This window comes from Periplaneta americana, chromosome 7 (genome assembly GCF_040183065.1).
Source record: "Periplaneta americana isolate PAMFEO1 chromosome 7, P.americana_PAMFEO1_priV1, whole genome shotgun sequence".
In the NCBI taxonomy this organism is placed as follows: domain Eukaryota; kingdom Metazoa; phylum Arthropoda; class Insecta; order Blattodea; family Blattidae; genus Periplaneta; species Periplaneta americana.
Window position 1 is genome coordinate 153,743,008 of NC_091123.1, and position 20,325 is coordinate 153,763,332.

Consider the following 20,325-nt stretch of genomic DNA (forward strand, 5'->3'; position numbering starts at 1 on the left):
TCGTGTTACGCTGGTTCGAGTCCTCATGGGGAAAGACATTTTCACATGAAATTTCAGCCAGTGTATGGAACCGGTGCCCATCAAGCATCGTGATGCACTTGGGGAGCTACGATAGGTAGCGAAAGCCAGCTATAACGGCTGGAGGGATCATCGTGCTAACCACACGATACTTCCATTCTGGTTGGATGATCGTCAATCTCTGCTTCGGCATGTGAACGTGAGGCCAGCAGCCGGCTGGTCGGTTTGGGCCCTTCAAGGGCTGTGGCGCCACGGATTATTATTAGTATTTTATTATTATGAGAAGACTAAGAGGGTGGCGGAAAATAGGAAAGATTAGAGACTGTTGGGTTTGCAGTGAAAGACCTGGCCTTGGGCAGAAATCTGTGAAATGTAATAATTTTACTCCTAAATAAAGAGATAGTTGAAAACGTCAGTTACCATGAATTAAATATTCCTATCTACGAGAAATAGCTCAAGAATACAGACCACAATTACACAGACTAAGGGATTCGCTAAAAAAGGAATGAACATTTTTTTATTGTAAGCGTAACAGATGGATCGAATCTAATCTCTGATTAGTCCTAGAATGGACTATTATGGCGTCCTACAATGACTTTTATTTCTTCGTGTTGTGTGAATGTACGTATTATCTTCTCTTTTCTCTTTTGCCTCTCTCGTCTCTCCTAATCTCTCCAATCTAGTTCGGATTATTGCAAAAATTTCCCCACACGTAGTTACGAAAAGATGACTGTGTGCTGTAGTCGAAAGAAGGAACTTCTCATTTTCACTTCAAGTGGAAGAAGATGGATTTATGGCTGGTTTTGTCGTGGCACTCCCGTTTTTCCCTAGCGTCGTTATAACTTCATACATTAAAACCCATACGCACACTGATTTCCGCAGATCTCAAACTCGACAGAAGATGAAATAATAAGTGCTTGAGAACCATGCTATTGTAAGTCGCAAAAATTGAATTTTGAGTTTTCTCCTTGCTTATTAATGCATGAGGAACGATTCTTTCTAGATCCATACGTGATGTATTTAGTACTTTTTCTAGAAATCGACAAAGTTATGGTTATAAATCTGTGGACGGGAGGAAAAAGGTCTTAAGTAAATTTTTTGTAAAAATGAGATTTTTATATATCCTGAAAGCGGAAACAATTCTCTACAATCTGGTAAAACGGTTAAAGTCAAATAAGACTCCTGACTGGATTTATAGAGCGTTACCAAATGTCCTAAGTACTTTTTGAATCGCGCACACACAGAATAAAGAACTTAAGAATATTTAATGCTTTATTCCTTACAAACATCACATGTTTACTTTCCATGCTTCCCCATTAAAAAGATCTAACTTGTATTTTAGCTATTTTATCACATACTGGTGCCCTTTCCTTTTAAAACTTTAAGCACCAGGGTAAACAGTCCTGTAATTGTTTAAGACCCATTTTGCATTCCTAATAATTTACATTTCTCATTTATTTTGTCATGGAAAAGGTCTTATGTTTAAATAGTCCCTTCTACTCAATTTGGGTTCTAATCTTAAAAGGGCTCAAGTGCGGCTATTTTTGGAAATAATCAAGAAAATTGTTAAATGAACAACATTACCTATTTTAGAAGAAATATAAAGAAATACTATCCAGGAAAAACATCTTAATTAAAAAACTCTATAATTGACACCAATTTCAATCTTTCTACTGCTCTCGTGAAAAGTTTGAAATTTTTAGTGAAGACCTTTTTCCTCCCGGCCACAGAAGTAAAACCTGATATTAACACTTGTTTTGAAGATGGGTTGTTTTTCCTCTCTCCTGGGGGGGGGGGGAATGTGACTTAAGCGGCCTCTAGACGATCAATATTAATTCACAGTAATATTGTGCAATAATATTGACGTTCCCTCTAGAGAATTCAGTCCGAAATTAATATTACTGCACAATAATTTAGTTGACTCAGAAATGTTGGACTATTGCAACGCTGCTGTCCTCAAAGACCTGGACTTTATTTTGTTATTTTTTCCCCTGTAGCTTGTAGGGCATCTTTCTTTATATTTATTGAGCAACACATACGCCTCATTTTTCTCGTGTCTATTTTTATTCGACTTGACATTATACAAAGCTGGTAAAGTTTTGTAAAGTTGTATGCATTCAATAATAAATGCTCTTTCTTCACTTTTCGCACTCGTTGCATATTATTGAGAAAAAGGACACTATATGGAAACAAAATAAAGAACTAAACTAACAACCACGAAAAAAAGAAAACTGTGAAACAAAGAATGAAGAGGCGAGCGACTGTCTTCACAGCTTCTCGTGAACTGACGGGATATTGCGCTATTAGATGTACAGTAGTGGCAAGAAAAACCGGACCGACCCTTGTAGCTGATTTCAGAGCCTTGTTCACTCCAGAGCACGATAGACTGGTAATTAAGACTTTCGTGGTTCGAATCCTGCCTGGGAAGGAAACTTTTTTTTTGTTCCTTATTCAAATTTATGCCCAATACTTTTCGATTGCAGCGATATTTTACTACTTAATTAACTTATTATTGATTTATTGATTGTTTATTCTATAACTTACATGGCCATATACATGGATGTACACGTCAATTACATAATAAATAAAAAACACAAAATTAAAAACACTACAAGTTAAAAGACATTCAAAATAAATAATATAATCAAGTAGTACTGCATATATCATAACTTGCGATTTAAGAATTCTTTTACTGAATAAAAAGTTTGATCAGTTAAAATCTGTTTAACTTTCACTTTAAATTTTGCATAAGTTAAAGATTGTACCTGCAATGGTAATTTATTAAAAAACACAATGCCAGTATATGCAGGCGATTTTTCATATTTCACGAGTCTGTTCCCAGAACATGAATTTTACCAGCAATCGAAAAGTATTGGGAATAAACTTGAATTAGAAACAAAAACAAAGTTTCCTTCCCAGGCAGAATTCAAACCACGAAAGTCTTAGTTACCAGTCTATCGTGCTCTGGAGTGAACAAGGCTCTGAAATCAGCTACAAGGGTCGGTCCGGTTCTTTTTGCCACACTACTGTACAGACGGTACAATATATTTCAAAAAGTTTTGGTACACTCAATAATATTACACATCCTTTAATCTAACTTACACACGCTCAATATTATTACGCAATCTTAAATATTGTGCAGTAATATTGATCATCTAGGGCCTCTTTGCAATTGTGTGGCTCTAATTACTCATTCATTAGAGCCCACTCACTCGTGGACTTAAATCCTATAGACCTAAGGATTATGTTCACAAAACTCGTTTCTAAGAATCGTTCAACGTGTGAGATACACATATCCGGGACAAACGACAGTTAGAACTCTGCCTTGAACCATCTTTGATATTTGGTGGTTGCAAATGCACTCTTAAAAAAGTTTCGCACATCCCTTGTAAATTTTCTCCGAAGGAGCTTTTATATGCAATAGATAGATCGGTCGTAATGCAATGCAGATTTTAGACTGTCATTGCCTCTTCCCTGGAGAGGATGGCTTTCAAGAAATGAAGTGCAATAATAAACAACTAAATACTGAATTGACATTAGTTATAATTCTACGGGAGTCTGGGCTATCAGAAGCAATACGACAACTGTATCTTGGGTTGAATAATTTCAAGGAAAAATTGTTCTGTGGCCGGGTATCGATCCCGGGACCCTTCGCTTAGCGCGCGAACGCTCTACCGACTAAGCTACCCCAGGAACTATATACAACACCGTCACAATTTTTCCTTTTATATCCACACAACTCACATGAGCTGACAAGACGCCAGAACTCAACTGTGAGTGCACACAATACTGTGTGACTTTAGATTGTGGCTTTCTGTTAACGTACCTCCAGTAACGAATGTATTATACAAATCTGGCTTTCAGGTAGTAGCTCCCTGTAAAGCAGATTTGAATAATTTCAAGGAAAAATTGTTCCGGGACCGGGTATCGATCCCGGGACCCTTCGCTTAGCGCGCGAACGCTCTACCGACTGAGCTACCTCAGGAACTATACACGACACCGTCACCCGGCCCCGGAACAATATTTCCTTGAAATTATTCAAACCTGCTTTACAGGGAGCTACTACCTGAAAGCCAGATTTGTATATCTTGGGTTTTCTTGCAAGCAGATTTTGTAGCATTGCCTTGAGAACTACCGTTTTCTCTTAAACCACTTCTGCTATTCATCGAGAATGTCTCGCCATCTCGCTAGCATTAAATGAAAAAGTAATTTCATAAAGATTAGTGGTTGATAGATTATTTTGGGACAAGTTTTTTCGGGGTACTCCCGTTTGGTTACCATACTTCCACTACTTTTGTATGATTATCTTACTTTGATTACTTCGTGAAGGAGTGCTAAGTGGTTCGGTATTAAGCATTTAACTTGGGCTGGAAGCACATTTGAGAGAGGGAAACAGAAACATAGCGGGATGAAATGATTCTGAGAGATTGAAAAAAGGGAAAATGTAAATTGTTTCATTCTATTTCTTTTTTCGCAAATGCTGGTAAATTTAAAGCTTATGTAGTATATTGCCTATCATCTTACAAACTGTTGTGTAGAGGGCAGAAAGTAAGATGGGATGAGGAAGTGCAGGAAAGTGAAAGTGTACAAGTTGCAGTATCCAGTCGATCAGTCCTACTGAAATGGAGGAGTACACGAGAGCGGAATAAGCAGACCTGATTTTCGAATACAGATGAGCCAATGGCAACAGTAGACAAGCTCATAGATTGTATCGGGGCAAGTACCCACGCAGGAGACATCCGGCCCATACCATTTTTCCACGACTGTTCCAAAAGTTAAGGGAAGGAGGGCACGTGGTGCCAAATTACAATTCTATTTCCACACAACTATTTTTGCTTATAACTTTCGATTCAGTCATTCCGGATCATGGCTCCTTATCTCAGATTGATACATGTACCCTTCGCCATCATCCCTGAAAGTTTGTAACACCAACTCGGAAACACTCTGTATATTCATGATACATACACATACATATTATACATACTGTACATATATAATACATATATGCATATAAAGGCTACATGCATACATACTGTATATACACACACACACACACTCATACATACAGTAAACGTCGCTGAAAACTCGGATAATGTGTGATCGAATTGGACAATTTGTTGAAGCTTCTTTACATAAAAAATGCCATTTACTGTATTTCCCTTGAGATAGAAGCATATACGTGAACAAAAATAGATTTGAAAATGTAATTGAATTGATTATTCAGTGACAAGGGAGGTGACCACAAAACCGGTCTAAATAGAACTTGTTTACAGCAAGATGTAGAAAAATAACGTTGTATTCCCGTATGTTCTGATCAAATGAAATGCCCATCTCATCAAAAACTAGTCGGTATATGTTGGTAGATAAATAGTCTAGTTTGTAAGCAAAAAAATATGTTTATGAATGCGGATTGCACCATTCACATAGTTTCATTTATCTCTCTCCTTGAAACAAATATACTCCTAGATAGATTTTGAAAGATTATATTATTTTTTAACCATACAAAAGATAAGTGTTATGCAGATTATGGTTTGTTGAATTACATCGTCCATTTTTATAGTATGGTAGTTTGGTAGGGTTGAATTTAATTTGTAGGGTAGGACCTCTGCCGACATTTATTATGCCGGTAATAGCTTAATAGAAGAGGATGGAGACTGTTAAAAATGAAATTTTGTCTGAAACCCTTTTATTCATGGGTAGAGATTTTGTACTATCGTATGTTAATGACACTGATTCCGTGGATGAATTTCACTTGCGAAGAAATCTATTCTGACAATTTTTATTGGCCTTAAAATGCACCGGTGGACTTTGATCTAATGATGAACTTACAAACTACAAGAACTCCGAGGGAAACTATGCTAGATGACACAAGAGTCACTGCATCTTCGATTTATAACAGATGCTCTAATCGAGATTGATAACATTGCAGAATTATGTATGTGGGCGTCTTACAGCTTTACAGTAATGTAAAGAAACATTTGTGATCCCGAAGAAACAAGTGAAAGGACAATAAAGTTCAGCAGTATATGAGACACGTAGTTATCTATAGTATATTATAGATGCTGTCTCATAATTAATGTCAGTTTTGGAGCAAAAGTGTAGTTGGAGTGTGTTGTGAGAAGAAATTAATACATCTTGATTACACAAATTTTAACACTGTATCACTTCGGAATATGTACTATATGACTTTCTTGTGTTAAATTCTGTCGTACCTGGTTTATATGTTTCGACCTATTATGCGTCATCCTCAGAACTGGTCGTTGTTGGTCTTGGCGCCTCTTATTCTGTTTCCTGTGAGGGTGTGTTTGTGTGGTGTAATGTAGAGTCAAAGAGTATATGTGTTCTGAAATTGAGTTGTGTGTTGAGGATTTCATTGGGGTGTGATTTTGTGTGTCTGTATATTTCATACTGTTCTAGTGTGTTTAGTTCCTGGCTTTTTGGTTGGATGTGTAGTATTTCCATGTCTGTATTGATGTCTCTGTAGGTGTGGTTAGCATTTGTGATGTATTCTGCATATGTGGAGGTATTTTGTAATTTTGTTATAGCTGTGATGTATTCTTTGTACATAGGACAGACAGGCAGATCATTTCAAACACGTTACAAAGAACACATCACAGCCATAACAAAATTACAAAATACCTCCACATATGCAGAACACATCACAAATGCTAACCACACCTACAGAGACATCAACACATACATGGAAATACTACACATCCAACCAAAAAGCTAGAAACTAAACACACTAGAAAAGTATGAAATATACAGACACACAAAAACACACCCCAATGAAATTCTGAACACAGAACTCAATTTCAGAACACAAACACTCTTTGACTCTACATTACACCACCCAAACACACCCTCACAGGAAACAAAACAAGAGGCACCAAGACCAATAACGACCAGTTCTGAGGATGACCCATAATAAGTCGAAACATGTAAACCAGGTACGATAGAATGTAACACAAAAAAGTCAAATGATACATATTCTGAAGAAATTAATGTGATCCTCAAAGTAAAGGCCTTTAGATTCTATGGTCGTGAGCCGCGTTTCGGCGATATTTGTTATCTCGAGACGCTATCAGTTCCTGGCTTTTGATGCGAAGAATTCGGTTATACCTATTTCAACGTCTTTTAGGGTACTTTTCATAGACATTTCGCAGCACGCGCTACGAGCGTACTAAGCTAGCCCCGGCTATCCACTGGTTACTTGTACAGAATTCAGATCATATCCTATCGCTAACACTGGTTTATGAATACGAAAAACGCTGATCATCCACCGGAAACCCGCGCTAAAAATGTCTATGAATACGGCCCCTAAGTTTTTGGCAATTTCTTCCACGCAGGAAATGGACCATGGATCGAAACAGATGGTAATCTGAAGGCGCAAGATCAGGCTATCTGTCTGTTGAGGTAGCATTTCTATTCCTCCAATTGCTGAATTTTTTTCCATAGCTTTTCGAGCTTTATGAGTTCTCGCATTGTCTTGTTGCAAGAGAATTCTATTTCGATAAACTTATACCGGCTACCTCTCTATTAAAACTTCGTGAACTCGTTGTACTATTGAGAATAAAGATCCACATCGACTGTATGTCCGTGCGACAACCGATTTTGTTTAACAACGACTTTGGCAGGCTGACGGGGATCGAGCCACTGTTTTGAGGTGTCAGGGTTGCGGTAATGTAGCCATTTTTCATCACACGTGACAGTTTTCCTGATAAATCTATAATACATGGGATTAGCAATAAGCTGACGACAGATACTCGCTATGCGTTGAGCCTGTTCAGCTGTCGATACAGATCTACAACTTCTCTCTGATTTTCTAAGCGTCTTAATATGGCAATGTATTTTATCTTTTGAAGCACCAAGTTCTGCTGACAACCTACGATTACTTTTTTGTTGATTTTCTTCCAAAACTCTGCGTGTATTCTAAATATTCCACACCTTAGGTCTTCCAGGACGTTGTAAATCTTTAATGTTTCTTCGATTATTGAAACTGCTATACGCTCACTAACGACACCGTCACCCTCGACTTCACATATTCTTCGAGCCGGCGCAATAGCTTTGTAGTCTTATTTCCAATAGTCTTTAGAATAACTTCTTCTTCTTCTTCTTCTTCTTCTTCTTCTTCTTCATGCATTAAGCTCTACTAAGGCTTGTTGCAAGCTCCAAATTATTAGTTCATTGGTCTTTCCATCGTTTTTTTGGTCTTCCTATGTTTCGTTTTCTTTGTGGTATGTAATTTAATATTTTCCTTGGGTATCTTCTCTCATCCATTCTGTCTACGTGATGTAGCCATTTTTTTCTGTGATGGTCTATTTCTTCATTTAGGTTAAAAATCTGTAATTGATTTCTTATGTCTTCATTTCTGATTCTGTCCCTTTTAGTGACTCCCAGAACTGATCTTGAAAACCTCATTTCTGCTGCCTTTAGTCTACTTTTATTTCTACTTGTCATTGTCCAAGTTTCACTACTATATAGAGCTGCAGGAACTGCCATAGTTTTATAAACTTTTATCATCGTATCTTTTCTTACTTTATTTTTTAAAGTTCTTTTAATTGTTCCGCATATTTTTGAAAAAATTTCAACTTTATTTCCAATATCTACCTCTTTAATATATGATATTGAAGATCCTAAAAATTTAAATGTATTTACTTGTTCAATTATATTATTATTATTATTATTATTATTATTATTATTATTATTATTATTATATTATTGTCTAATACAAGTTTACATCTTAGCGGATGAGTTCCTTGAATAACTCTAATCTTAAAATATATCATCTCTATGTTGTATTCTATATGTTAACAATTGACGACTGTCATATTCTTACATTGCGCAATAATAACCATAGAGTCCTGTAAATTATATTGCCCAACTAAAAAAAAAAAATCATTAAAATCTCACAAAACATAAAAATAAAAAAATCCGACATTACTTAGAACACGAATTAATAATGTATAATCATTTTTGAAATTCTGACTCGATAGAAAATCTAAAACAGAAATTAAAATTTAATTGAAATAATTTGTTCGACGACTGCCGCACTTGCTGTTACGAAATATGTTTTGAAACCTATCATGAATATCGGTTTCCTTTCATTTCTCAGAGGCCTAATTATGTGGGAAGTAATGAGACGTAAGTTACTAGTGGAGAATTGATGTGTGGGCCACTTGCTCCATGATGTTGTCAAGCAAGAAATTATCTAGGTCGGTACTAATAAGCGTTAGATCGGGTTGACGCTGTGAAGTGCGAAATAGAACAAAATCGCCTTTTTCTGACTAGCTAACGCGCTGACAAGCTAAGCGTTGAATTTGAAAGTAATGGGATTCCCAGAAACACAAACGATTTACTGATTTTTTTTTCTCCCATACCACATGTCGCCCAAACGTTTTCTGCAATAGCTAAATGGAATTTTGTGTGCGTGTATGCTAAATAACGTTGATCATTATTTTTCGAAAAGTTTAGTAAGAAGTCAATATATAAATTATACTTTCTACATTAAATATTTTAGAGAAAAATTTTAATTAAATTATGGTTTATTTAACGATGCTCGCAACTGCAGAGGTTATACCAGCGTCGCCGGATGTGCCGGAATTTTGTCCCGCAGGAGTTATTTTACATGCCAGTAAATCTACTGAAATGAGCCTGTCGCATTTAAACACACTTAAATGCCATGGACCTGGGCCGGGATCGAACCCGCAACCTCGAGCAGAGAAGGCAGCACTATATCGACCACGCTACCGAGGCCGAGTAGACCTATGTTGTTCACATGGAAGAACTATACATGCATGCAAAGTTTCATTGAAATATCTCAAGTATTCTTGGAGTTATCAGGTAAACGCTGTCCGGGTGAATAAAACATTCATAATTTAAAAAAAATACGTTCTCAAAAACATCAAAATTGCTAAGTGATGTACAGATAGTGTATAGTAAGCATGTCAATTTTTATTCCCAAAGGACCTATAGATTTTGAGGAAAAAATGTTGAAATACCAATAAAATTATACTAGCGGAAAGTGTACCTGCCCCCTTTAACTGTGTCATCCTATGTTTGTTAGGTATGATTCCATGCTAACCCAGGTCATGGGGGACTCCAGTCATGTATTGGTCTAACTCTAAACTACATCACGTCTCTAATCGTTCAGACATAGGTATAGATGATCTTTCCAGGTCTATTCTATTGTATTAGTCCCCCTTGAGGGGAAGGACACGGGCTGGCCCTAAGTCCCACCGCGCTACAGACACCCCTGCGGGCAGTCTCTGAACACCCCTACATACTACAGAATCCCTCTACCTTTCCGGGTAGGCCTAACCAAGTCCCTCAACCCCGGTCCCACGAACTATCAGGAGTGCAGGGGAGAGTCCACGGTATATAGCCTACCACCAACAACTAATGACCACATACCACGGGGTCCATGTTCGGTAGTCACCCTCAGCCGACTCTATATCGCATCGGTGCAAGCCAGAAATATGGGAAACAAACGGAAATGACGATTAAAGAGAGAAAGTGTAATTATGATGTACAATGCCGAAAGTTACCCAACAATTCTGCTTTAATTGGTTGAGGGAGAATCTGGAAAACACCTCAACTAGGTAACTTGTTCCAAACAGAATTTGAATCCGGGCCCGTTCGTTTCACGATCAGACACGCTAATCGTTAGTCCACAGCGATGTACTTCCCAGGTCTGTAAGAAGAATAGGAAGAGAGGGATTACAGAAAGAAAAGAAAGAACAATAAACAGAAAGAAGTAGAACGAAGAGAAAATATGAGAGAATGAAAGGGAGAGAAGAGAAAGATGGAAGGTGTGAAAGAAAGAAAGAAAGAAAGAAAGAAAGAAAGAAATTAAAGGAAAATTGAAAAAATGCCAACATTTGGATTTCACTCAGCATTTTTATATTTCTTTAAAAAAAACTCATTTGACTTTGAAATTTTTTTTTTTTTTTTTTTGGCATTTGAAAATGTTATTAAGTATAAGTTGGAGGTATAATTCTATAAACTTTATGGGAACTGTATAAAATTACTACACCAATACATTTGTGTCCGTTGCTATAGCTCTGTGAATACGCGTGGACTTCCTAAGTCCTTGGCTCAGTTTCGGTGAATGTGGAGATTTATCTCCATTCCATATGACTTGATGTTTGTCCCTTGTCTTATCTTTGTTCTGTCTCTGCGTTGGTCCTGCGTTGTGCTGACCACAGTCAAGAAGGTTCGCAATGAAGAGTGTATTGTTGGTCCAAAGATCATATTTTAAAATCTCGCGAAATCTACATTTTTTTACAATTTATTTTTTTCTTTGCGTAGAACCACGAAACCTGTGATAGATACTAGTGTAGACACACGAATTTAACACTTTCTGAAAGAATTAGCACAATCGGTGGGAATTTATAGAACCCTCTCCTATACTGTATTAGCTTGTTAGTTCGTACAAAAGGCGGATGTAAAACAAGACAAAGCAAGAAAGAATTGTACATTAATATGACTGTGAAAGACCAAGCAGTAAATTAAATCAACGAAAAGAGATGAATTCATTAAATAGAATTTTTTACTTTGTGTTACTGAGGATATAGAGTGTAACAAAATTCAGTACTCAAACTTCTAGGGATAATAGAAGAGACACTGAGTATGAAACGGCATTTCACTTTTTATCGTAAGCTTCTAAAACTGTTCGAAATTGCAGCATTCTGTTTAAATGCATGCTCTGCAACGACGTGTCATTGCTTGTTCAAAGACTTAATACTTTCGTTGTAAAGAGTCAGCAGTTGCAAGAAGTCTAGCTATGAGTGTCTCCTCTCATTCAATTTGAGGCTGATGCACCAGGCTCTTTAAATGCCCCACAAAAAAAATGAAGTTGGGTGAGGTCAGGAGAACAGGCAGGCCATGCACTGGGTCCTCCGCGACCAATCCAATGCTCATCGAATTTGCGGCCGCACTTTCGAACAGTTTTAGAAGCTTACAATAAAAAGTAAAATGTAATAGTTTCCTTGTCGATGACATTGAAATCTTCCCCATTTCTTCTCCTTCACAGGTTGTCTTCTCACTCAATATTAGGCCTATTTTCATACCTATAGTTATTTAACAAAAAATGTTTGTATTGGTCTCTTCTATTAGTCATAGAAGTTTTAGTATTGAATTTTTGTTACATTCTGTATTAATTCGATCATACAAAAGACGAATGTATCATAGTCATTAAATATTGAATTTATCTTAAATACAATCAAGAAATATGGAAATAATTTCACATATCATCTGTTACTAATGCAAGTGCACAGTATTACAAAAAATACTTTAAATAGAACAGAAATAGGAATGAGTATGGGTCAGAAGGCGTTATAACTGAAGGACTTAGGACAGGTCAGACGTTCTGAAAGTTGTCGAAGACGATGATAATAGTAATAATAATAATAGTAATAATAGCAATAATAATAGTAATAATAATAATAATAATAATTGTAACTCTCGCCTTGCGAAATACTTACCTTGTACTTACCTTTATTTTCTGGTAGCCCTTTACTTCATCTTCTATAAGAAATATTGGACAAGGGTATGGTTTCACTATGAAATTATGTATAATACAATACATAACATTTTCAGTTATACATACAACGGGAATATATCACTGATAAGGCTATGTTGTTGTTTGTAATTGAATAGTTTAAAATTCACCACTTTTAGGAATGGGAAGTTTGAAGTAAGGTATGTTATGTAATGCCGTTAATTGTGCACATATTTAGCATTCTTTTTTAATTTTACAAAGTTTGAATTATATCCGTACATGTAACAAGAAATCGAGTGTGACGTCAGTCAATTGGTCGGAGGCATTTAAAAATTCATAATAATTCTGATCTTTGTTGTGGAAACTCGTGTTCACATTGGACGTCATTCCCATATGAAGAAATCTTTTAGTTACAGGGTAAAGGTTGATAATATTGTGGTAGTTCTTTTTGAGAATTTATTACAATTTTACTGAGCGAGAGAAGGACCGGTTTTGTACAGCAACTTGTCCACGAACATTCCCTTAATACGTTGACGTAAAAAACCGATCTTCCTCTCGCTCAGTAAAATTGTAATAAATTCTCAAAAAGAACTATCACAATATTACTCATATCACAGTATTACCAACCTTTACCCTACCTATGTTTAAGATGGAGTCTTGTGAACAATAGCGAATGATTTAAGAAAATAAGGGCAAATTTTTCTATCCTCCAATTTCAAAACTGGTGAACGCACATGGTGAAACTATTGCGTCATTCAGTACCGAAATCATTAACATTGTGTAACAGATGGTACCAAAAACGTATTCCCTGAAAATTGTATTATTTTTGCCTTTACTCTTTGGATCAATGTCGTATATTACAGGTTGTTGGTATCCGAAAAAGTACTCCATATTCAAATCGTGTTGATATAGTTAATGAACCTTCTTAAGATTTTTTTATATAACCATACCACAATTTGTTGTGCTTTATGAACTTAGGATCTAACATTACCCATATCTAAATAAATCTTTGGACAAGAATATGAATTAATATAAAATTAATTGTGACCGAAAAAAAGAATGAGCAGATGTGTAATTATAGGCTTAATGTGAAGGCTATGTTGTATCGGGAGTCCAGTTGTAGCATTTCTCAGATTTTTATGTATTAACATAGCTGTCGAGGAATTAAAATCCAGGAGATGAGGCAAGTTCCTCACCATAAAAAAAGGTTTTTATGACGAAAATATCGGTATAATTCGATCTCAACGTGTTTACATTCTAGATATATCTAGTGACATCTCGAAATTTTATTAAAATGTCGGAAACTGCTAAAATTGCCCATTGCTCGATATTAAGATCATCATTTGAGACATGGAAATTGCAACTAGAGAATAACATGGAATAAATTTCACAGTACATTCAGTAATGAAAAATAAACGCTACGTTAGTAATATAATGTCCTTTTCATAGAAATACAAACACAACAAAAGCCTGTGTGCAGCCTGATGCAAATATTTGTAACATGAACGACAAATAAAAATGGCTTACCGAAACTATTAGTTCAAGTACTGTAAAAGATCACTCCCACATTACATATTGTACAGTGAGGGACATAATCTTTGAGCGGACAAAATCTGTAGCTGTTCATAACAGGCTATAGGTTTAATTTCTTCTCAGCATGGATATGTAATATTTAAACAGAAAAGCGGAGCGAATATTTCGTCAACACATGACCGAAAACGTTCAGCTCGAAGAATGCGAAGTGTGGCATTTTTTGACTTTGAAAAACTCGAGTCGTTCAACTATTATGTCTCTCATTGTACATATTTTTTATGGCTGACATTTAAGCAGATTCTTTCTGCAAAATTCTATCAACGTAATTACTATGTTGCCAAAGATATCTCGTCTTACCTAACGATATTAAAAGTTAGGTTGTATTAGAATTCACAGGTGGTTTGTTCTTTAGCAATTTAGCAATTATTGACAGTTACGAAGTAACATGACATGTATTGACATTTCTAATAGGAACTGGAAGTTCGCAATACCGTGACCTTAACAGTTAACCGTAGATTATTTCTTCTGTAGTGACAGGCACTCTCCAGTTGTCTGCTAGAAATTAGCAGTGTGTAGAATACCTGCAAGATCAAAGCCAAATGTTAGAAACCTTGAGCTATTCAAGGAAATGAGCGTATCTTAAATACAGAGCTATTTAAGGAAATGAGCATATCTTAAATATAGAGTTGTTTAAGCAAATGAGCATATCTTAAATACAGAATTATTTAAGGAAATGAGCATATCTTAAATACAGAGCTATTTAAGGAAATAAGCATATCTTAAATACAGAGTTGTTTAAGGAAATGAGCTGATCTTAAATACAGATTTATTTAAGGAAATGAGCATATCTTAAATATAGAGTTGTTTAAGGAAATGAGCATATCTTAAATACAGAGCTATTTAAGGAAATAAGCATATCTTAAATACAGAGCTATTTAAGGAAATGAGCATATCTTAAATACAGAGTTGTTTAAGGAAATGAGCTGATCTTAAATACAGATTTATTTAAGGAAATGAGCATATCTTAAATACAGAGCTATTTAAGGAAATGAGCATATCTTAAATACAGAGATATTTAAGAAAATGAGCATATCTTAAATACAGAGATATTTAAGGAAATAAGCATATCTTAAATACAGAGCTATTTAAGGAAATGAGCATATCTTAAATACAGAGTTGTTTAAGGAAATGAGCTGATCTTAAATACAGATTAATTTAAGGAAATGAGCATATCTTAAATACAGAGCTATTTAAGGAAATGAGCATATCTTAAATACAGAGATATTTAAGGAAATGAGCACATCTTAAATACAGAGCTATTTAAGGAAATGAGCACATCTTAAATACAGAGCTATTTAAGCAAATGAGCACATCTTAAATACAGAGCTATTTAAGGAAATGAGCATATCTTAAATACAGAGTTGTTTAAGGAAATGAGCTTATCTTAAATACAGAGTTATTTAAGGAAATGAGCATATCTTAAATACAGAGTTATTTAAGGAAATTAGCATATCTTAAATACATAGTTATATTTGGAAATGAGCATATCTTAAATACAGAGATATTTAAGGAAATGAGCATATCTTAAATACAAAATTATTTAAGGAAATGAGCATAGCTTAAATACAGAGTTATTTAAGGAAATGAGCTTATCTTAATACAGAGATATTTAAGGAAATGAACATATCCTAAATACAGAGTTGTTTAAGGAAATGAGCTTATCTTAAATACAGAGTTATTTAAGGAAATGAGCATATCTTAAATACAGAACTATTTAAGGAAATGAGCATGTCTGAAATACAGAATGGTTTAAGGAAATGAGCATATCTTAAATACAGAGTTATTTAAGGAAATGAGCATACTTTAAATACAGAGTTATTTAAGAAAATGAGCATAGCCTATCTTAAATACAGAGTTGTTTATGGAAATGAGCATATCTGAAATATAGAGTCTTTTAAGGAAATGGCCATATCTTAAATACAGAGTTAGGTCGAATACCCCTTTTTGGAAAGCATTCTGGATGTGTATGAGGTGTTTTACCACGGGAGAAATAAAAAATGCTGGGAATCTACCGCATTTACCTTTCCCAAGAAAAACTGTAAACATGGCATGATATATGGATCATATGCGGAGACTAAGAGGAAGGCAGAAAATAGGAAAGACTGGAGAATGCTGGTTTTGCAGTGAAAACCAGCTCCTGGGTAGAAAACTATGAACGAATGAATGAATGTAATGACTAAAATGCATTCTATTTTTGAGTCACTAAACGAAGGTAATGATAAATCATTAATACTGTCTAGAAAGCATTGCGTTGTATTATTACACATTGCTACATATTCCAAACGCCTCTAATAAAGACTGGGGACGCGGGTTGAATACTAGGCTACTGGTTTGATATGAAGTTGAGACGAAGGTTTGACGATAATACTTACGGCGATCTGTGCAGCACTTGACGATGAAGGTCGCGTGCGTGCGCCCCGCTCTTGTAGGCCTAAAACGCCGTCAGCGAAGTGGAGTTCAGTCTGGAAAAGAAAACGATGTTCTTACAGCAAGCAATGTGGTTGCAGTCCCTCTTCTATGTAGAGTAGATATTGGCGAGAAAGTAATTCTGGAGGGATAGTAATAGCACAGTCTACTATATACAGTCGCGAAGCTCAATATGCAGTAAAAATGCAAACATGGATAGTTGCCCACCACTAGGATCGCTACTATCGCCTCATCATCGAAGATTTCTCTCCTAGCAGCCGACAAAATATGTTACACTTTCGTTGTGTTCTTTTGGAAAAATTAACACCTTCCTTCCATTATTGACATATTAAATGCATAAAGTTAATTTATTATTTTAATGAAGTATATTAAATTCCACCATAAACTCGAAGATACCTGCAAGAAATAGGTTAATATTATTTTTGTTTGTGCAAAACGAACTGAAATTTACTATAATCGCTTCACTCATTCAAGATTATAGCGATAATTAACTATGAAACCAATAAATATTCATTTTTATTTCCCTTTACAAAATAATAATGGAAATATGAATTAATGGAGTAACTTACGTGTACAGGTACTTGTAGTGCAGGCTTACGTAGTTAAAGTGGGGTGAGGTTAAGCAATGATAATCGCACCAGAATTGGAAATAAAACGTGATTAATAAATTTTATTGTAACAGACTTTTTCTACGTCTCTAGTAAAGTAACAAATATAAATAACAACAAAATTAACAGCTATAATTAAAAACATATCCTTTGAAAAAAAAGTAGGCCTAAGCAATAATAATCCCACCAGAATTGAAAGAAAACGTGATCAATAAATTTCATTAAAACAAACTTAATTTTTCTACATCTCTGTAAAATATTATTCCAATTATTGTATTTTAGCCATTAACATTTTCATTACAACCAATAACGAACATTTCACAAGCATCAATGTGAAATACGCAACGAGCTAGTACTCGATGGAAATACGATTCAGTCCAAAGTCGACCGTGGACAGTCTATTGTTTCTAGTTGCTAACTGCTTGGAGAGCTTTATCATGAGATTTGCAAAAAATCACCTCAAGCTTCGCGACTGTATATAGTAGACTGTGGTAATAGACGAAAGTGCATCAAATTTGCTGATGATATGGCGTTGTTAGCAGAAAAGGAGACGATACTAAGAGATATGCTACTGGAGCTAAATGACAGCTGTGACCAGTATGGGATGAAGATAAAATAGTGTAAACAAGACGAAGACCATGGTCATAGGAAGAAAAGTAAAGAAGGTAAATTGGCGAATTCTAAATGAGGCAGTAGACCAAGTGGACAGTTTCAAATACTTGGGGTGTACTGTAAGCAGTAACATGAGCTGCTGCCAGGAAGTCAAAAGGAGGAAAGCAATGGCAAAGGGAGCTTTCTTCCCCGTTTGTACCTCTGATAAAAATGTAGTGACGTCCAAATATAAAAACAGATTAACATAATGTATAATACAGATATTGTCTCATAGGTAATGTCGGTTTTAGAGCAAAATTTTAGAGTTATGACAAGAAATTAGGTAATCTTCAGAGTAAAGGCCATTAGATTCTATGGTCTTGAGCACCTTTTCAGCGAGGTTTGTTATCTCACGATGGTACCAGTTTCTGGTTTTACCTGCGAAGAATTCGGTTATATCCATTTCAACGGCTTCCACGTTTTGGAAATTTCCACGCAAGAAGTGGGCCATGGATCGGGACTATATATCGGATGTCGTAGGAGTTCGATTCCTTCCGATTCCTGTATTTTTTCCATGCTTGTTCCATGCTTGTATCCATGCGAGTTTCCCATTGTTCTGTTGTAAGATAATTCTATGTCGATTAACTAATGCCGGGTACCTCTCAAAATTTCATGAACTCGTTGTAAGTGTAGAGAATAAGGGAATAAAGTTCCGTATCTACTGCATATCCGTTTGTAACAAACTCCCACTGAATCCCACCTTGAAATTCCATCAGACACAACATTACTTAGTGGCAGAACAGATTTTAACGACGACTTTGGCAGGCTGATAAGGATGGAGCTTCTGTTTCGAGGTGACAGGATTGCGGTAATATACCCATTTTTCATCATATGTGACAATTCCCTGATAAATTGTCATCCATGGGATTAGCGATAAGTTCACTACAGATATCCACTCTGCGTTCAGCCTGTTCATGTGGTAGAGATCTGCGACTTCTTTATGATTTCTGGATGTCTTAATATGGCGATATATTGCATCATATTGTTCAGACAACCTATGACTATTTTTATTTTGTGGATTTTCTTCCAAAACTCCGCGTGTGTGTACTCTCAATATTCCATACCTTAGATCTTCCAGAACGTTGTAAACCTTCGATATCTTCTCCATTAGTGAAACGCTGGAACCAACATTGTGCTACACGCTCACTAACGATACCTTCTCCCTCGACTTCACGTATTTTTCGAGCCGCGGCTCAGTAGTAGTTTAGTACTCTAATCTCAAACTTTATCATCCCCGTTTTATATTGTTTGTATTAACAATTGACGACTGTCACATATGATTAATATCCTTAACTGGATTAATTCTTGATTATCCGAAGACTTTCTTATTTCGTTTGTTCATGTGTATATTAGGAAAGTTTTTCATCATGTGAATCTTCAAGAAATTCAGTGTGTTTTCTAGTGACTTTATAGGCTTGTTGATTTTACATAGCAACAGTGCTTACAAACATTAATTCGTTTTATTTCGTTTTTGTGTAGTTTATTTACGCGTTTTAGTTTAATTTATCAGTGATGTCAACCAACATCCCTCTGTCTACTCCATTTGATTTTACTAACACTTCTTCTGTCACTTGTACTTTATGTGATAAATCTTTTACTCATCGAGGCATCAATACCCACATTTCGAGATGTCACACATCAGAAGATTCTTCGCTGAATATTACCCCAGCAGCAGCAGAAAATCCTTACGATATTTCTACACATATTAGTGCTACTAATCAACCTGATGATAATGATTCATCATTACGACAAAATAAAATTGGATGTATTTATTGCAAAAAGTTGTATGATAAAAGGGGTATTCATAAGCACATGAAAGTGGCTCATGGTATACGGTCAACTGCACTTAACATCTGTCCTCATTGTAATAAATTTTTCAAAGGTGTTAAGCAGCATATTGCTAAAGCTCATCCGGAAGAATTTCGTACTAATCTATGTTCTAGTTATAATTCTAATAATCAGAATGTTTCCCTTGATATACCGGAGATACCACTCCCTAATCTCGAGAGTGAGAATGTTTCAGACAAAAATGATGTTCATGGGTTTCAACAAAATTTGGATGAGTGGATTCAAATTTTTCAGAGTAATATGGACGAGGAAAACTTTCAAAAATATACGGAAGATTTCAAAGATTTTCTTGGTACTGCTCATCATTTTCTCCCAGGCCCCAAACACCCCGCCACGCGGTATTATCTAGCACGCAGACGTGGTGACTTCAAAAATAATAATAGACACTATACTGAAACCACAAATCCGCAAAGGAAATCCAAACGAGAAAAGCAAGTCAGACTAGAAAAATACAATTACCAGGTGACACAATTCCTATATTATAACCAAAGAAAGAAAGCAGTTCGTCGAATATTTGAACCAAAGAAATGTCCTTTAAGTATTCCGGTAAATGAGATTGAAACTACGTTTAATAATAAATTTAATAATGTAAACCACCATCACTTGGATAATTATCCGAACCATATTACTGAAGTTGACAAAGATGATATTAACAACAAATTTCTGGATACTGTTAGT

General features: G+C 35.6%; 1 protein-coding gene and 1 long non-coding RNA gene across 4 annotated transcripts in view; one reads left to right on the top strand and one right to left on the bottom strand.

Annotated features, from left to right (window-relative positions):
• bs (serum response factor blistered) overlaps positions 1-20,325 on the top strand; it is a 423,352-nt gene that overhangs the window by 171,438 nt on the left and 231,589 nt on the right. The gene's annotated exons all lie outside the window — the stretch shown is intronic.
• LOC138703621 (uncharacterized) overlaps positions 12,743-20,325 on the bottom strand; it is a 90,199-nt gene continuing 82,616 nt past the window's right edge. Inside the window, exons 3-4 of the long non-coding RNA XR_011333217.1 lie at positions 16,486-16,575; positions 12,743-14,634 (exon numbers count right to left, since the gene is read on the bottom strand). This is a non-coding gene — a long non-coding RNA (uncharacterized lncRNA). The remainder of the gene's footprint in view (positions 14,635-16,485; positions 16,576-20,325) is intronic.